General features: G+C 51.0%; 1 protein-coding gene across 1 annotated transcript in view; it reads left to right on the top strand.

The window, feature by feature from the left end:
• Positions 1-743: 743 nt before the first annotated feature.
• LOC309369076 (uncharacterized protein) overlaps positions 744-18,996 on the top strand; it is a 205,244-nt gene continuing 186,991 nt past the window's right edge. Inside the window, exons 1-2 of the mRNA XM_081909686.1 lie at positions 744-818; positions 1,107-1,189. The gene's annotated coding sequence lies outside the window, so the exon portion shown is untranslated. The remainder of the gene's footprint in view (positions 819-1,106; positions 1,190-18,996) is intronic.

The following is an 18,996-nucleotide window of genomic DNA, read 5'->3' as shown; positions in this document are numbered from 1 at the left end:
GAACTCGGACTTTCTCCCCTGTTACTCGGAGACTTCCTTGTTGTTTGTTATGTCCATTTCATTTTATGGGTCCGAGTTTCTTCGTTTTGAGAGCGGGGCGCTATCCCTTGCAGGCTTGGGGTTTTGCTAAATCGCCGTTGAATCGCCGCTGTAATGGCTGCCCGACTGCCTACCGCCCGTTCCGTCGTACTCTTCGCCTTTTTCCAAAGACTACCTGACGACCGAACGAACGGCTGCCTGGCACTGCCGGGTACCTGGACCTCTGGACACCCACCAGAGGCTTAACGGGTGGGTTTGGCGCCCTAAAAACCTCCAAATTCTGGCGAAAAAGCTGGGGTTTCCTCCGCAGAAAGAACCCTCGCCTGCGGTAGGTTCCGCGCTCCACCGGAAGCCGATTTTAATCTGTTTTAAACTAATTTTAAGAAGTATTTTAATTAATCAATTGCCTGTTCTTATGTTCTTTGCATACTGTGTTAGATTTATGATGTTAGCCGCAAAAAGATTGGCTCCGGCCAGGGAGGGTGGGGTACAAATAAAATATTATTATTATTATTATTATTAGGGGCTCCAAAGAGCATGTAGAACATCCCATAATGCTCTGCTGATGGCCCAGCCTTTTTCTGGGAAGGCATCCATGGAATGAGATCGCACACCATTAAAGTTTTTTACTTTTCCATTATCTTTCTGCTATTTCTTGTCATTTGTTTTCTGTTTTGAATCCTTGTTTCTTTTTCAGGAAAAGGATCATTTTGCGGAAATGGACCTGGATTCCTGTGACGCAGAGAGGCCTCCGTTGGACACCAGAGAGAGGCCACTGGGTAAGGAGGAAGGCGGTTTTTCTCCATTTGGTCTCATTCTGTTGGTTTCCCATATAATCTCTGGGTTCTTTCCATCAAGTTTTTTTTTGGGGGGGGGAGTTGGGAGGAAGGGTCCAGAGGAGGAGAGATGTATTTCTGCATGACTAACATATGAAATGGGCACAAACGCCCAAATGCACTCAGCAGGAAAGGCTTTCTGAAAGGCCCATCTGTAGATAGAGATGCCCTGTTTCACCTGTGAGAGACGCGGGCACTCCTGGCATCCTGCTAACCTGTTTTCTCTTGCAGGTGACAGAATGATGCCGGCAAGACTTCCTGATCCGCCTTTTCATGGGGGCTGAAGGGAAGCAGTGGCTGTGGAACCAGATCAGGTCAGGGGAAGCTGCCTTGTGGGGACAGAGGCCGAGGGATGGAGCAATGTCATGGACTGGTTGGGCACAGAAGAATGATGGGAGGAAGCAGACGGGGAACCAGGAAGGGAAGACGGGTCAGAGCCCAAGGAGTGGAGGTGGAGGAAGGATGAGCAGTGAAAGGGAGAAGAGGGAGAAGCCTGGGAAGAGGAGGTGTCAGAAGCTGAAGGGATAACAGGGCTTAGTGAGCTGGGAGACTCTGAGGCAGAATGCAGTTCAGAATCAGAGGCAGAAGAGGAAGGAGACGAGTGGGAGGAGGAAGGTCTGGAGGCAGAGGTGAGTCAGGAGAAGGAGGAGCCACCGGGGGCTCCCTCTCCTTCTGCCATAAGCCCCCCTCCCTGCTTGTCTCTCAGAGGCAGGAGACGTCTGACAATGGAGGAGCAAAGGCAGGCTGCACACTGGCACACTGTTGGATCGCTTGCCAGAAACCCCAGAGAGGAGGGGACTTGGAAAGCTGTGGGGAGCTAGGGGCCTGCTCTTTTGGCAGCTGATTTCATGGAGGAAGACCCTGTCACAGAATTCTACTCAGTATTGATCCAGGCAGAACTCCAATGTATAGTTAGCAGAGTGAAAACGTAAAGACGTTGCAGGATCCCCCAAAATAGACCAGAGGCAACTGTATTTCACCCAGCAGAGTTTCACTGCTACTGAAGACAAATGAGCATAATGGTCCCAAATCCAAAACATTCAGGATTGGCTCTGTCCATAAGAAATCCAGTTGAAGCAAACTTAACTGCAATTTCCCACAACTTATAATAAGTTTAAACCTCAACACTCAGCATACTATGTACAGAACACCAAAAGGAAGAGAGAGAGAGAGAGAGAGAGAGAGAGAAACCCAGGCTCCTTCTGGCCTCTTCTTATAGTCAGCATAACCTTGACAGAAGACATAACAGAACCACAGAACTTCAACGGAGCCGGTTGAAGTTAAATCCTTCGAAGACAGAGGTCCTCTGGCTGGGGCGGGACGATATGGGATTGAGGGGGCAACTCCCATCTCTTGTGGGGGTGCAATTAGTGCCAGCACCATCCGTTAAGAATTTGGGTGTAATCTTCGATACCTCCCTCTCTATGGAGGCGCAGATTACAGCTATTACAAAGGCGGCATTTTTTCATCTCCGCCAAGCTAAGCAGTTGGCCCCTTATCTCTCTCGCCCTGACCTAGCCACTGTGATCCATGCGACGGTCACCTCCAGACTGGATTATTGTAACTCGCTCTACGTGGGGCTGCCCTTGAGACTGACCCAGAAACTCCAGCGGGTGCAGAATGCTGCAGCGAGACTCCTTATGGGGTCCTCGCTGCGAGATCACATTCGTCCGGTACTATACCAGCTGCACTGGCTCCTGGTGGAGTACAGGATCAGGTTTAAGGTGCTGGTTTTAACCTTTAAAGCCCTATACGGCCTAGGACCCTCGTACCTACGGGACCGCCTCTCCTGGTATGCCCCACAGAGAAACCTACGGTCTGCAAATAATAACATCCTCAAGGTCCCAGGCCTCAGAGAGGTTAGGCTGGCCTCAACTAGAGCCAGGGCCTTCTCGGCTGCGGCTCCAATCTGGTGGAACACTCTGTCACAAGAGACTAGGGCCCTGCGGGACCTTGCAGGGACTGCAAGACAGAATTGTTCCACCAGGCCTTTGGTCAGGGCGCAGCCTGACTCCCTCCTCTAGCAACCTGCACAGAATCTTGCTTAATTGGTGTCCATTAATTTGATTTTAATTAATTTTTATAATGAAATATTTTTAGAATGTGTGATTATTTGGTTGTTTGATTATTTGATTATTGTTAGCCGCCCTGAGCCCGGCTTCGGCTGGGGAGGGCGGGATATAAATAAAATTTTTTATTATTATTATTATTATTATTATTATTATTATTATTATTATGACTTTAACCCAGCTGTACTCAGGCTGCGAGGCCTGGGTCCTTGTGCCAAAGGCCAAGCACAGAAAGGGTGGCCCAAGCTCCCAAAAGATGATTTTCTGTGGGTATGAGCCAGGGACCAAGGGGTGGAGATTTGCCTATCCAACAGGCAATCAGTCCAGGATTCTGCTCAGAAGCAGTGCTGAGTTTTGTGAGTAGAATGGATGGACACTAATGGTTATAAGGGGTTGCTTGTGCGTAAGTTACCGCCACTCCTGGCTAGGTTGCCTGGTTAAACCTGTCCTGGCTGACAGCCCTTCACTCCGTGGCTGTTCAGTCGCTAGCAGAATCCGTCAGTGGGCGTTTTTTGAACCTCTTCCAGCAAAGAAGTTGTTTGACGCCAAGTCTCCTCCTACTCTCCCTGCGCGGAAGTCTTCTGCGCAGGGAGGGAGTGGGCAGCGGAGTGCCAGTGCTCTCCCCACTGGTTTCTGGCAAAGAGTCTTGGAGCCTCCTCTCCAAATCCCCCATTTGCCCCCCTTCTCTACTGGTGTGGCGCTGATTTCCTTCCCCAGCCGATGAGCTCCCTCCCTCCCTGCTGGGCCCCTCCCCAGCATCGCTTGAGAGCCTGGCCTCCACCTCTGGCTCCAATGTCAGTTCCCTGACAGACACGCATACATGGGAACCCTGATGTTCTTTCAGAGAGTCTGCAAGACTCTGCTGATGAGGAAGAGGCAGAGGTTGAACCTGCTGCTGAGGCACAGAGTCCTGACCCAGAACAGGAAAAGGGAAGAACTTCTGCTAAAGCTGTGAAGTTTGAGCATAGAAGTGCTCCTTCCTCACCCACGGGTTCAGCTGAGAAGTCTAAACGGCACAGTAAGTCAGAGGGGGAGCTCTCGGAGGCCAAGGACATTCTAGCTGGTCCTAGTGGGTCTGAGGGGGTACCTGAAACTGGGTTGAGACGTTCAGCTCGCACAACGAAAGGTAAACCTCCTGACAGGTTTGCAGTCACAAGTGTGTGGGTTGGCATGGCACAGTGTGAAGCCGAGAGTTTTGAGGATGTTCAGAAACTGCCTCAGGAAGAAGCCAGGAAATGACATGAGGCAATGCAGAAGGAGGTGAGCTCAATGGAGTCTCTAGGTGTGTTCTCCCTCACAACGTTGCCAGTGGGCAAACAGGCTGTGAGCAGCCACTGGGTTTACCGTCTTAAACCCACAGCAAGAGGCTAGGCTAGCAGCCAGAGGGTTCATGCAGGAAAAGAGGCTGCATTATACTGAGGTATATGCTCCCACTTCCAGAAGTGAAACTCTGCACATGCTCTTAGCCATTGCTGCACAGAGGTTTTCAGGTGCATCACTTTGATGTGGATGTGGCCTATTTGAACTCAGACCTCCAGGAGGATCTATACATGCTTCCTCCTCCAGCGTTTGAGGGCAATGAGCCGAATGCTGTATGGAGGTTTCACAAGTCTATTTATGGTTGGAAGCAATCGGCCAGAAATTGAAACTTGTACCTGAATGAAGCCTTAGAGAAGCTAGGTTTCAGGAAGAGTCTTGCTGACAGCTGCCTGTACCTTAAAGGGTCTGGAGAGTCCCAGGAAATGGTGTTGATCTTTGTTGATGACATCATTCACATCTCAGGGGCAAACAAACAGGTGCAGAAGTTTGCCAAAGAGCTTGGAAAACGGTTTCAGCTCAAGAACCTGGGTGTAGTAATTATCTACTTAGGTGTTCAGATAGACAGGACTGAAGATGGAAGCTTCTTGCTCAGTCAGAAAGGCAAGATTGAGCAGTTGCTTGAGAAGTTCAGAATGTCTGATTGTGCAGGGGTTGGGGCACCCATGGAGACAAGACAGTTGGCTAGCAGAACGCGCTGAGTTTGAGAACGCTGAGCTCTTCCAGTCCGCTCTGGGTAGTCTGTTGGATCTGTCCCAATGGAGCAGGCCGGACATTGCTTTTGCTACCAATCTGCTCAGTAGGGAAGCATCAAAGCCCAGTGTAAATGCCTGGCATGGTATCAAGCGGGTGCTGCGTTACCTGCAGGATACCAAGGACTTCAGTCTCAAGCTGTCAGCTGCAGGTGAGACGGCGCTTACTTGTAGGGCAGATAGCGATGGGGCAAATCTGGATGACAGGAAGTCCGTATCTGGGATAGTAATAAAGTTTGGGGAATCTCTAGTTGGGTGGAAGTCCCGGAAGCAAAGTCTCATTGCGCTGTTCTCTACTGAGGCTGAGTTCATTGCACTGTCAGAATTGTGCAGGGAACTGGAGTTCTATAGATGCCTGGTGCAAGAGATCTATGGGGATTGTTGCCTGCCCATCACTGTTTGGGAAGACAATCAACCCTGTCTGAAGTTGGCAGAATCTGGGCAGGTGAAGGCCAGAACCAAGCATCTAGACATACGTTTCCAGAATGCGTGTCTGTCAGCGGCTCAGGAGCAGAAGCACAGGGAAGGGAGGAGATGGAGAGCGAAGGGGAAGAATCTGAGGGCAGCGTAGGAGAAGATGACAGTGGCCCGAGAGAGTCCATGAGCTTCTCCAGCGAATCGGAAGATTCACAGAAGGGGGCGCCGGTGGCCAGGGCAAGGGGGGTCCCAAGGGGGACACTCCAGAAGCAAGGGCCAGCGGGGACTCCCAGAGCAGCAGTTGGAGATCAGGACCAGCTTCCCCACCAGAGCGTAGTGGGGGGGAAGAGTCCCAGGTATCGGGGCCAGCGTATCCCCCAGCAGGGAGAGAAGATGAGTCAGGGCTGACCACGCCTCCATCAGGGAGTCAGGCAACGGAGGGGAGGTCAGATCCAGCCAGCACCCCGGAAGAGGGAAGCAGTGATAGAAGCAGTGTAACAGTCAGGAGGAAGGTCACTGGGTTGGCGCGAGAGCCAAGTTCAAATGTACAGGGGCGCGGGACAGCAGAGAACGAGGATTGGGAACCAGGTCCTAAAGCCCGCCGGAGGCAGGGGGAGGAGTCAGGCGACTCAGCGTCAGAAGAGAGCAGAAAGGGGAATGCCTCGGCAGACAGGAGGACCCAGAGGAGGAGAGGGCAGAGGAAGAGGTGGAGCAGGGCTAGAATCTTAAACTGGTGTCAGAGGGGAGGAGATTCAGAGGGAACTTCGGCGGTCTAGGGTTTAAGACCTAGAGCTGCGCGCTACGGCTTTGAAATGGAAACTGAACTTCAATAAAGACTTTTGTATATAACGACGACCTAGCGTTGGTCCTCTGTGAGCTGGGACCTGGGGGCAGCTCTGACAGTAAGTTCCCTCTCCATAAAACCTTCGCAGCGTGAGTTGACGCAGCGAGGGGCAAAGCTTGGTGTTTTGCGAGCTCACGAAGATCGGGAAGGATGGGTACAGACGAGAAAATGACAGCCCTGCAAGACGCAGTCACGAGGCTTTCCATGGAAGTAGCCAGCATCCAGAAAGAGAGAGGAGAGAGGAGGAAGCAGCCGCTTTCTGCAAGGATATGCAAACCAGGTTGGAAATTTTGGGCAAGCAGGGGCTGCCAGGTGCCAAGCCGGAGGGGATTGGCCTCGGAAAGAGGGGGGGCAGCCTCGTGTCTCATTTCGATGGGAGCCTGCAGAAGTATCCTAACTTCAGAGCAGACGTAGTGTTCGCGCTCAAGTTGCTTCAGAAAGACTTTAGAGATGAGGAAGAGAAAGTAGGCTTCATACTAACTCATCTGCATGGGGAAGCTAAAGCGTGGCTGTGCAATCTTTGGCGCGACAATGATCCCGCCCTCCAAAATTCAGATGCCTTTATTAAGGCTATGGACGCTTGTTTTCAATCTGCAGTGGATGTGGATGTTGCCAGGAGGGAAATACATGGACTGAAACAGGGCAAAGCCACTGTGAGACAATATCACTCCCACTTTTTTGCGTTGATTAATGCGCTGGGATGGGAAAAAAACTCAGCTGCCGTCCGAGACCTGTTCTGGGAGGGGCTAAATGGGGCTGTGAAAGATGAAATTGTGAGGGGGGGAGAGACCCCAGAGCACTCAGGAAGTCGTCCAAAGAGCGCTGGCGATTGGGGTGCGTCTGGAAGAACGCCCTTGGAGCAAGGATGAAGGACGTTGGGGACGCACACCAGCCAGATCACCTCTTTTCTTTCCCAGAGAGACAGCGCGCGCCCAGTCCACGCCTCCACTGGGAGGGGGAGAAGAGCCAATGGAAATAGGTGGTGCAAGGGCTCAGACAGCAACCAGAGCCCAAACACCAGGAGCAGTCAAGGCGAAGCCTCTTAGAGGGAGCAGGAAGTGTTACATCTGCGACAGTGCTCAGCACATGGCGAAAGAGTGTCCCCAGAGGCTCCACAAGCACACTGCAGCCTCAGCAACAGTAAGGGGAGCAGTTCAGCAGGGGGAACAGCTACAGGGAAACGACCAAGCCTGGTTGGAGGCAGAGCCACTGGGGCCCAGCCAGGCGAGTCAGTGAAGCAGCCCCCAGGGATTTTACAGCCCACAGACCCCCTCCCGCCCAAACCAGTGGTGCAACTCACTGCATCACTCCATCTCCCCAATGGACTCACCATGGAAGTCCCTATCACCATTGACTCCCAGAGTCAATGCAGACTATCGGAGGGGATTTCGTCACGCAACATCGCATAGCGCTTTTGCCAGCCACTATGCCCCTGAACGTCATCACGGTTGATGGAAGGGAGCTACTCGGAGGACAGGTGGTACAGCAAACACCGCCTATGGTGATGCGAATTGGGAATCACCGCGAAGTCATCAGCTTCAACGTCACTCACCTGTCAGACACACCCGTAGTATTGGGCATGAGTTGGCTGGACAGGCACAGCCCAGCATTAGCATGGTACCAGCATCAATTGACCTTCTGCTCCTCCTACTGCGCAGAACACTGCATCCTGACCAGCCAGGAAGATGAGGGGCAAGAGGATGAACCACAGCTACACTTGGGCATGCTGCAAGCGGTACCCGACAAGTACAAGGCGTTTTCGGAGGTCTTCTGCGAGAAGGAAGTGGACAAGCTGCCTCCCCACAGGCCCTACGACTGCAAGATTGACCTCCTGCCGGGGGCGACGCTGCCGACTGGAAAACTGTATTCCATGTCTGAAGACGAACTGCAAGAGCTCAGGGAGTTCATAGATCACAACTTGAAGTGGGGATTCATCCAAGAATCCAAAGCAGTGGGGGGCAGTCCCGTGTTTTTTGTGAAGAAAAAAGACACGCCCCAAAAGAGGCTTGTAGTTGATTACCGGGTCATAAATTCGAGGACGAAGCCCACGGCATTCCCCATGCCCAAGATCGACGACCTGCTGGCGACGGTGAGGAAGGGTCGCATCTTCACCAATTTGGATCTGCGAGGGGCGTACAACCTTATACGCATGAGGGAGGGCGACGAGTGGAAAACAGCCATGTTTACGCCGTTGGGCACCTATGAATACAGAGTTATGCCGTTTGGCTTGCAAAATGGCTCCCACTGTTTCCAAGCCTTCATGCACCACGTGTTAGCGGGTCTTCTCTACAAGAAGTGCGTCTGCTTCCTGGACGACGGAATCGCAGGAGGCTCATGAGAAGGACGTCAAAGAAGTTCTGCAGAGACTACGGGAGCACAGACTTTACGCCAAACTGGAGAAGTGCCAGTTCGACATGATGGAGGTGGATTTCCTGGGCTACAAGCTATCCGACAAGGGACTCGCCATGGACAGTACCAAGGTCCGCTCGGTGTTGGACTGGAAGAGTACTGGCGCACAGCGCGGTTCCTGAACCAGAGACACATCCGCTGGGCGGAGTTCTTTGCGGATTTCGACTTCAGGATAGAATACATCCCGGGAGACAACAACGTCATGGCGGACGCGCTATCCAGGAAGCCGCAGTATCTCGAGGAAGTGGCACCGGTGGCGGGCAAACACATTTTCGCACCGAAAGCGTGGGCGTGCGCTTCAGCCACCGTGGACCTGGACGCAGTACGTCGTGCGCTGCAGGCGGATTCCTTCGCACAATCCAAGATGGAGGAGGTGCGAAGATGCACAGCGAAGGACGACGAATTTCAGATACGCGACGGACTGCTCATCCGCAAAGGGGCCCTCTACGTGCCGGGAGACGAACTCCGCGCGAAAGTACTGCAGCAGTTACACGACACGCCCAGCGCCGGGCACTTCGGCAAGGACAAGACGGCGGAATTAGTAGCCAGAGATTTTTGGTGGCCCAAGATGAGGGGAGAAGTCGCAGAGTACGTTACTAGGTGTGACACATGCCAAAGGGCCAAGCCAGTACACAGGCCGCCGGCGGGACTGCTGGAACCGCTACAGACGCCGCTCGAACCGTGGGAGAGGGTGGCCCTGGACTTTGTCACAAATCTGCCTAGCTCGCGGGGCAAGACGGCGGTACTCGTGGTCGTAGACATGTTCACCAAGATGGCGCACTTCATTCCTTGCGCGAAGGTGGTCACGGCGGAACAGACCGCCAAACTGTTCATAGACCACGTGTTCAAAGTGCACGGCCTACCGCGGTCCATCCTGTCTGACCGGGGTCGCCAGTTCATCTCGAACTTCTGGCAGAAGCTGCTGGGCATCCTGAACGTCAAGATCAACTTAGCGTCGGCACGGCACCCGCAGACCAACGGCCAAGCGGAGAGGGTCAACGCCATCATGCAGCAGTACCTGAGATGCTACGCGAATCAACAGCCCTCGACCTGGGTGGACTACCTACCGCTGGCCGAGTTTGCCTACAACAACACGAAGCACGTGTCCACAGGGGTGACACCGTTCTTTGCCAATAATGGGCGGCATCCCAGAACCTTCCCGGGATTAGAAAGAGTGGGACAATGGGAGCCACAGGGAGCAGAGGCCTTGGCAGCGGAGCTACAGGAGGTCCATGAGCAACTCCGACGGCAATTGGAGCTAGCAAAGCACGCCTACAAAATGCAGGCAGACAAACACAGGAGAGTTGGGGAAGACATCCAGGTGGGGGACTGGGTCTGGTTAGCAGCCCAGGCAGTGCCGGCCAGAACGTTAGCTAAGAAGAAGCTCAGGCACAAGCAGCTAGGGCCTTATCAAGTCAAGGCGCAGATCAATCCAGTAGCCTTCCCGTTGACACTCCCGGAGGGTTCCAGAATGCATCCGGTCTTTCATAGATCAGAGCTCACACCCTACAAGGCACCCCACAGGTTTCAGGCGCCAGGGAACGCACCAGACCCACTCAGCGAGGCGCCCACGAAGGGGGGGTCACTGAGAGCAGAGCCACTCAACGAGGCCACAGAGATTTTAGATTCGAGATGGGGGGAAGAGGGGGTTGAATATCTACTAGCCAGGGAAGGTACACTGGCAAGCGACAACAGGTGGGTTCTTTACTATGCGGTGGAGGAGCACTACCTCAAAGACGAGTTTCATGCACTCTTCCCACACAGACCCATGCCGGCAGATTATTTCGATGAATATCTTTTCACACCCACACTCTCAGCCAGCACGTTCCAGGGGTTCTCATCAGCTGAGGAAACGGCGCTGGGACCTGGGGGCAGCTCTGACAGTGTCAAAGTGTCAATCCTATTGAAACAACACAGCAATTAAGAGGAAGGAAAGAACAGAGCATTGTGTAGCAGATCATATTTCTGCTGTCTCAGAAGAGGACATTTCCCTTTTCTTTTAGGGTCCAGTGTGCTTTGAAGATGTCGCTATTTGTTTCACGGATGAGGAGTGGGCGTTGCTGGATCCTGACCAGAGAGCTCTGCATAAGGACGTCATGGAGGAGAATCGTGGGATCGTGGCCTCTCTTGGTAAGGCTCCCTGTGGGATCGTCCTATCTGCCTGGAAATTCAAAAAATACCTCTATGTGACAAACCTCATACATTTCCACAGAGCTCAGCAGCGCCCCCTCCAACAACTGGAAACCTAACACCCCAACAATAAACATTGAACAGCAAATTCCAGTTTTTTCTGTGAATTCCTCCAGTTCTGCCTTTTTATACCACAATTTGGCTGGTCTGAACTGCCCAGGCACCTGAAATGTCAGCTTCAGTGTTGGTATCTGAAGAAGTGTGCATGCACACGAAAGCTCATACTAATAACAAACTCAGTTGGTCTCTAAGGTGCTACTGGAAGGAATTTTTTTTATTTAGCTTCAGTGGTGCTGTTTTTGTTTTTGGTGCTGTCAGTCTTGGGTTGACCAGAGAGACGACTGACATTGGAGATGGAGGGGATGCCATGACTGGGCCAAACAAAATCCATCCCAGAGAAGAGCCAGGCTTATTGAATCTCAGGTAGTAGTAGCACTGATAATAATAATAATACTTTTATTATTTTTACTCTGCCCACCTGGCTGGGATGCCCCAGCTGCTCTGGGTGGCTTCCAACACTTATATTAACCAGAAACATTAATCATAACAATCTGTCCCCATATAAAAAGTACATTAACTTTAAAATGAACAACTTACACTAGTGACCAAAATTGTGGAAACCTTTTGGAGAAAGTGTATTTCAGGGCTTTGATACCTCACAACACCACTTTTTGGGGAGTACTAGCATAAAATTATATATCAATGGAAAAATAATTTAATGAAGAATGTAATGATTTTCTTCTATTATGCAGGCACAGTCTCTCCATTCTTCGATCATCACCTTTTCCTGCCTTTACCAGTCTGATTTTGGAGTGACTGAGTCTCTTATACCTCTTCAAAAATATAGACCAGCTTTGGTTAAGTTTTTCCCCAATCTTCCTTCTAATTTCTTCATGCCTGTAGCCTTGTTCACTTAATAGTACGATTTTACATCTCTTTCTGGGTAACTACCAACCAAATTGATAGCAATCACATAATACACTGACAAAAGTCAACCTAAGCAAGTTGTGCTTCCCTTTTCTGGTCATATGTCTATAACCTTTGATAGAATACAGATAATTGAACAAACTTTGTTGCACTACATTCATGATTAAATTATCTTTCCATTGCTATATAATATTATGGTATTACAGTCATACCTCGGTGTAATGGTTCTAGGGGTTGCTGGTGCGTAAATCGGTGCCACGCTTGTCTAGGTTACCTGGGTCAACCCTTTCTGTCCGGGCAGCCACTCATCCGTGGCTGTCTCAATCACTGGCAGAATCCGTCAGTGGGTGTTTCTTGAACTTCTTCCAGCAAAGAAGCTCCTTGACGCCTAGTCTCTGCCTACTCTCCCTGCACGGAAGCCTTCTGCGCAGGGAGGGTGTGGGCAGTGGAGGACCCGTGCTCTCCCCGCTGGTCTCCGGCGAGGAGTCATGGAGCCACCTCGCTGATTCCCCCATCTGCCCCCCTTCTGCACTGGTGCTACACTGATTTCCTTCCCCTGAAGATGGGCTGCCTCTCTCCCTCCTGGGACGCTCTCCGGAATCCCTCCAGAGCCCTCCCTCTCCCTCTGGCTCCGATGGCAGTTTCCTGACACTCGGGTTACATTCGCTGAAGGTTGCGTGTTTTCGTGTTGCGCACTGAGCTGAACCTGGAAGTACCGGAATGGTTTACTTCCAGGTTTGAGTGCTCGCACATGCACAGAACCACCAAATAATGACCCACGCATGCGCAGATGCAACGCTGCAACTTGCGAACACTGCGGATTGCGAACATGTCTCCCACATGGATCATGTTTGCAACCTGAGCATCCACTGTACTCCAAAAGAAGTGGTGTTATGAGCCATCAAACATCTGAAATGCACTTTTTTCTAAAAGGCTTTCACAATTTTACCACTAGAGTATATCAAAAAAAGCAACATTCAACAACCCATCAGAATCTAATCAAAAATATGTTGGTTAACGACAAACAACAAAGGTAATGAACACACACATGCAGCTCCCTTCAGTTCTTCTTCATTTGTTCCTGAGGCTCTAATCCCTTTTTGTCTCCATTGCAGATTGTGATGAATTGCAGATCGAGAACAAGGCTGAACAAGACAAAATCCCCAGAAAGGAGAAGCCATACAAAAATTTGGAGTATGGAGAGAGCTGCAGTCAGAGCTCCCATTCCACTTCCCAACAAAGAATTCTCATAGGAAAGAAACCCTATCAGTGCATGGAATGTGGGAAGAGCTTCAGGGAGAGCTCCAGTCTCACTTACCATCAGAGAAGTCATACAGGGGAGAAACCCTATCAGTGTGTTGAATGTGGAAAGATCTTCAGTCAGAGCTCCCATCTCACGTCTCATCAGAGAATTCATACAGGGGAGAAACCCTATCAGTGTGTGGAATGTGGAAAGAGCTTCAGGGAGAGCGTATCTCTCACGTCTCATCAGAGAATTCATACAGGGGAGAAACCCTATCAGTGTGGGGAATGTGGAAAGAGCTACAGTCACAGCTCCCATCTCACTTACCATCAGAGAAGTCATACAGGGGAGAAACCCTATCAGTGTGGGGAATGTGGAAAGAGCTTCAGTCAGAGCTCCAGTCTCACTTACCATCAGAGAAGTCATACAGGGGAGAAACCCTATCAGTGCGTGGAATGTGGAAAGCGCTTCAAGAGGAGAGACACTCTCACTTCCCATCAAAGAATTCATACAGGGGAGAAACCCTATCAGTGTGCGGAATGTGGAAAGAGCTTCAGGAAGAGCGAATCTCTCGCGTCTCATCAGAGAATTCATACAGGGGAGAAACCCTATCAGTGTGTGGAATGTGGAAAGCGCTTCAAGAGGAAATAGTGCATCTTGATTTCAGTAAGGCTTTTGACGAAGTCCCCCATAGTATTTTTGCGATTATGCTTCTTTTTTTTTTCTTGCGTAATTTTTATTGGTTTACAAAAAAACAAAATACAAAGCAAACAATAACGGTTCTCAACATATTGCGCAAAAAGATGACTTCCTTCAGTCTTACCACAAATTGTCCATTCTGATAATAAACAATATATTCGCATTTCTTTGTTTGTAATGCCATAAGTCGTTCTCATTCACCCCTTTCCTTTTAGGCATTACCCTTTGCTTCTTACAGAGCACCTTTGAAACCCACTAGCGTTATTTGATCATCAGTTAGGCTTTCCAGATATTTCGTAAAGCTTTCCCAATCTTTAATAAATCTCTGATCTTTTATGTATCTGATTTTTCCTGTCATCCTGTCCATCTCCACATATTCCAGTAGTTTTGATCTCCATTCCTCCAATGTCGGGAGACCCTCTAATTTCCAATTTCTGGCTATCAGGACCCTTGCTGCCGTTGTGGCATATTGGAACAACTTGTAATCTTTCTGCTTTATCTCCCTTCCTACCAAACCTAGCAGGAACGCCTCCGGTCTTTTAACAAAGGTATATTTTAGCATTTTCTTTATTTCGTTGTAAACACTTTCCCAAAACCCTTTAACCTTTTGGCATTCCCACCACATATGGTAGAAGGTCCCCTCCTTTTCCTTGCACTTCCAACATTTGTTACAAGATCCATACATTCTGGCTAGTTTTGTAGGGGTCAAATACCAGCGATAAAACATTTTCATTAAGTTCTCTTTGAGTAACACACAAGCCGTAAATTTGAGATGGTGTTCCCAGAGTTTTTCCCATTCTTCAAAATAGATATTGCGACCCAGATCTCTGGCCCAGTGGGTCATTACCGCCTTAACTTCCTCGTCAGCTAAGTTCCATTCCAATAGTTGTTTGTACATTTTGGACAGGGTTTTTATGTTGTTGTCAGGGAACTGCCATCTAAAGCGCCGGGGGCGCAAAGGCTCACTGAGGTTGAGAGAGGAGTAGCAGCGGAAGAGGGAACCAGTAGAGGGCGAGCAAGAACTCCAAGGGAAAGTGAGTCGGAGGGATGGCTCAGAGACGCTTCCAGCGAAAACAGTGGGGAGGTCTCAGGACCTCCTATAGGGACACCCACACCTCGCCGGAAACTGTCACGCCGAGAGGCCAGACGACGTGTTTCCGTTAAAGAGCTTTTATGTTGGAAACGATTCCGAAAGCAGCCACTTTCGGATTCTACTAGTGATTGACGCAGCCATGCTGGAGGGGCTCCGTCACAGGCAGAGGTTTGAAAACCTGATCAAACTCTGAGGGACTTGCATTTTACGCACAAGCAGCTCATCGTCCCATCACAGCAATCCGAAAGTCACCGAAAGCCAGCTTGTGCAGGGAGAAGCATCATGAGCAACCCAGCCGGAACCGGAGGAGCAGGAGCAGCTGGAGGGGGTCCAAGCCTGGAAGAAAGGTACAGGGCGTTGGAGATCCAGTTGGCGCTGCAAACGGCGAGGCTTGAGGAGAGGAGGGCTCAGGATGCAGAAAAGGGAAAGGAGAAAACCACCCCGCTCGCCAGAAAGGTGCCAGGATTGGTGCAGAAATTCGGGGGGGATCCCAGGAACTATCATGCCTTTAGAACAGAGATGCAATACGCTCTAAACTTGCAGTTTGATGACTTCCCCGACGAGGAATCGCGAGTGGCTTTTGTGATTGGCCATCTCGAATCCGGGGCGAAGGATTGGGTTAGACCCCTGATGGCAGCGAATAATGAGATCCTAAAGGACACGAGGAAGTTTTTTCGTGCCATGGACCTGATGTTTTCCAGCGATATTGAGCAGGGGGTGGTGCGAAGGCAGTTAATGGCTTGCCAGCAAGGAAGCAGATCTGTCCGTGAGTACTGGACTGAGTTTACTATGCTGATTCATAAATTGGGGTGGGACCTATCGGCGGAGCCCATCCAAATGCTTTTCGAAGAGGGGCTTTCTTCAACCGTCAAAGATGAGCTTTCCCGGGGGCCCAGGGCGGAGTCTATGGATCAGTTAACCAAATCTGCGCTGTGCATAGGAGCGCGCCAGGAGGCGAGGGCTTTGGAAAAGCGGGAAGGGAAAGGAGACCGTTGGAGGGAGTTCCGCATTCCAGACATTCCAGAGCCACCTTTCCCGCCGGCAGAGCCGATGGAAGTTGGAACAGCGCGGGCGCGCGCAGTTTCAAATCCCAGTGAAGGGCGGAAGAAGGAGGGAAGGAGCGCCAAGAGATGTTATCTCTGCCAACAGCCAGGGCACTTTGCCAGAGTCTGCCCACAAAGAAAGGAATGGCAAGGGATGGCAGGAGCTGTTGGGGGAAAGGAAGAGGAAGGCAAGGAGCAAGTAAAAGCCAACGCCTGGCTGCCACCGTCGGGGCACAGCAGCCAGGCCAAAGAGCAGTGAAAGTGCCCATGCCGGAACCTCCCAGACCCGCTTTAGGGATAGAGGTGTTACTAGAACTGCCAAACGGACACCCACTAAAGATCAAGGCGCTTTTGGATTCAGGCAGCTCCTGTAATTTCATGAGTAAGGAGTTTGCAGCTGAGCACCAGATACAGACCATCCCTTTAAGTAACCCCTTGCAGGTGACTACGATTGACGGCAGAGAGCTGTTGGGGGGAGAAGTTAGCTAACAGACTGTCCCGATGATAATGAGGGTGGCAAGGCACACCGAACAGATAGCGTTTAATGTGGCCATCCTGGGAGGAGCGCCCATCATTTTGGGGATGAGCTGGCTGGCGCTACACGATCCGCTAGTGGGCTGGCATCAGAGGGTGGTCTCCTTTGGGTCAGCGCATTGCCTAGAACACTGCAAGGAGGGGAAGGTTTCGGGAGGAGACAGAGTCACTCTAGCCGGGATGGAAGTAATGGACAAAGGGAAGGTGCCCCCGCAATACGCAGATCTGAGCAACGTATTCAGCGAAAGGGAAGCAGACAAACTGCCACCGCATAGACCCTTTGACTGTCAAATCAACCTACTCCCTGGGGCCCAACTCCCAGTAGGCAAGCTGTACGCCATGTCAGACAGGGAGATGCAGGAGCTGAGGGAGTTCATTGACAAAAACCTGAAGCGAGGTTTCATCAGAGAGTCCCGAGCGGTGGGGGGCAGCCCAGTGTTTTTTGTGGACAAAAAGAACACAGACAAACCGAGACTGGTGTGTGACTTTAGGGCCCTCAATGCAGTGTCGGAGCCCCGGGCTTTCCCTATGCCCCGAATTGATGACATTTTGACCAGAGTAAGGAAGGGAAAGATTTTTACAAAGCTGGACCTGCGGGGGGCGTACAATCTGATACGCATAAGGAAGGGAGATGAATGGAAGACCACCATGTTTACCCCTTTGGGAGCCTTTGAATACCTCGTTATGCCCTTCGGTCTACAAGGGGGCTCCGCGTGTTTTCAAGCTTTTATAAACCACGTTCTGGGACCTTTGCTCTACAAGAATTGTGTGGCCTTTTTAGACGACGTGTTGGTGTATTCGGAAGATGAGGAACAGCATGTGAGGGACGTTCGAGAAGTGTTGGGCAGGCTGCAAGCCAACCAGCTGTGGGTGAAACTGGAGAAGTGCCAGTTTCATACCAAGGAGGTGGAATTCCTGGGGTACCGCTTGTCAGACAAGGGATTGGCCATGGATCCAGGCAAGGTCCAAGCGGTACTGGAATGGAAGACACCGAAGACCAAGAAGGACGTGCAAAGATTCTTGGGGTTTGGGAACTTTTATCGGAAGTTCATCAAGAACTTTGCCTACTTGACGGCGCCCATCACCGACTGCCTCAGCAGCAAGAAGAAATTTGTTTGGACGGTAGAGGCGGATCGAGCCTTTGAAGAACTGAAAAGGGCTTTCGCCTCGGAAGAACAACTTCTGCATGTGGATTTACGAAAACCCATGAGAGTGGAAACCGATGCATCCGACCGGGCGGTAGGGGCGGTCCTTCTTCAACCGGGGAGGAGTGCGTCGGAGTGGAGACCGTGTGCCTTCTTCTCGCGGAAGCTGAATAAATCCGAGAGGAATTACACGGTGTATGACAGGGAACTACTTGCCATTCACGAAGCATTCCGGAGGTGGAGACATTTATTAATTGGGGCACAACACAAGGTGCAAGTGTGCACCGACCACAAGAATTTAGAGTATTGGAGAACAGCTCGAGTGCTCAACCAATGACAAGTGAGATGGGCACAGGAATTCTCCAAATTCAACTTTGAAATTTGTTATGTGCCAGGCCCAGAAAACGTCAGGGCGGACGCGCTCTCACGCAAACCAGAGTATTGGGAAGGGGAGGGGGTGATCGAAGAGAGACATGTCATCCCTGAGGACCGCTGGGTGTGTGGGGCGGCGCTGGTGGGGCAACGAGAACTGGTAGAGGAAACGGAAAATGATGAATATGCCCAGGATAAGCTCAGAGGTCTCAGGGGGGAGGGCGAGAGCCCCGGAGGTTTTGAGGAAAGAAATGGGGCATTGTATTACAAAGGGGCACTGTATATACCCGAAGGTGAATTGAGGGGGAGAGTACTCAAGCAGTTGCATGATAGCCCCACGGCGGGACATTTTGGACAACACAAGACCATGTGGTTGGTTACCAGGGAATTTTGGTGGCCTAAGGTGAGGGAAGATGTAAGGGAGTATGTAAGAGGGTGTGACCAATGTCAGCGAGCCAAAGGGGAAAGAAGGGCGCCGGCAGGGTTATTAGAACCATTACCCACACCAGAACGGCCTTGGGAAGCGATATCAATAGATTTTATGACGGATCTGCCAAAGTCCAAGGGGAAAACAGCCATCATGGTAGTAGTAGACCTGTTAACTAAGATGTGCCACTTTGTAGCATGCTCACATGCAGTCACAGCGGAAGAAACAGCGAAGTTGTTTGTAGAACACATCTTTAGGTTGCACGGGGCTCCCTTGAGGGTGATCTCAGATCGCGGCAAACAATTTACTTCCAGGTTCTGGAGGAAGCTCATGAGCTTGCTGCACGTGGAAGTCAATTTTTCAACTGCCCGGCACCCTGAAACCAACGGGCAGGCGGAAAGAGCAAATGGCATTCTTCAACAATATCTGAGGTGTTATGTCAATGACAGAGAGAACGATTGGGTCGAAAAGTTGGCGTTGGCAGAATTTGCCTACAATAATGCGGAGAATGTGTCCACAGGGATGAGTCCCTTTTTGGCTAATTACGGGTGTCACCCCAGGGCATTTCCAGGGGAAGGAGGGGAGAGATGGAGCGTCCCAGCGGCTGAACATTTTGTAGAAGAGATGGAAGCGATCCATC

The sequence above is a fragment of the Podarcis melisellensis genome, assembly GCF_964234715.1.
Source record: "Podarcis melisellensis genome assembly, chromosome: 4".
Classification (NCBI taxonomy): domain Eukaryota; kingdom Metazoa; phylum Chordata; class Lepidosauria; order Squamata; family Lacertidae; genus Podarcis; species Podarcis melisellensis.
Note: the sequence above shows the minus strand (reverse complement) of the source record. Positions and strands in the feature narration are given on the sequence as shown.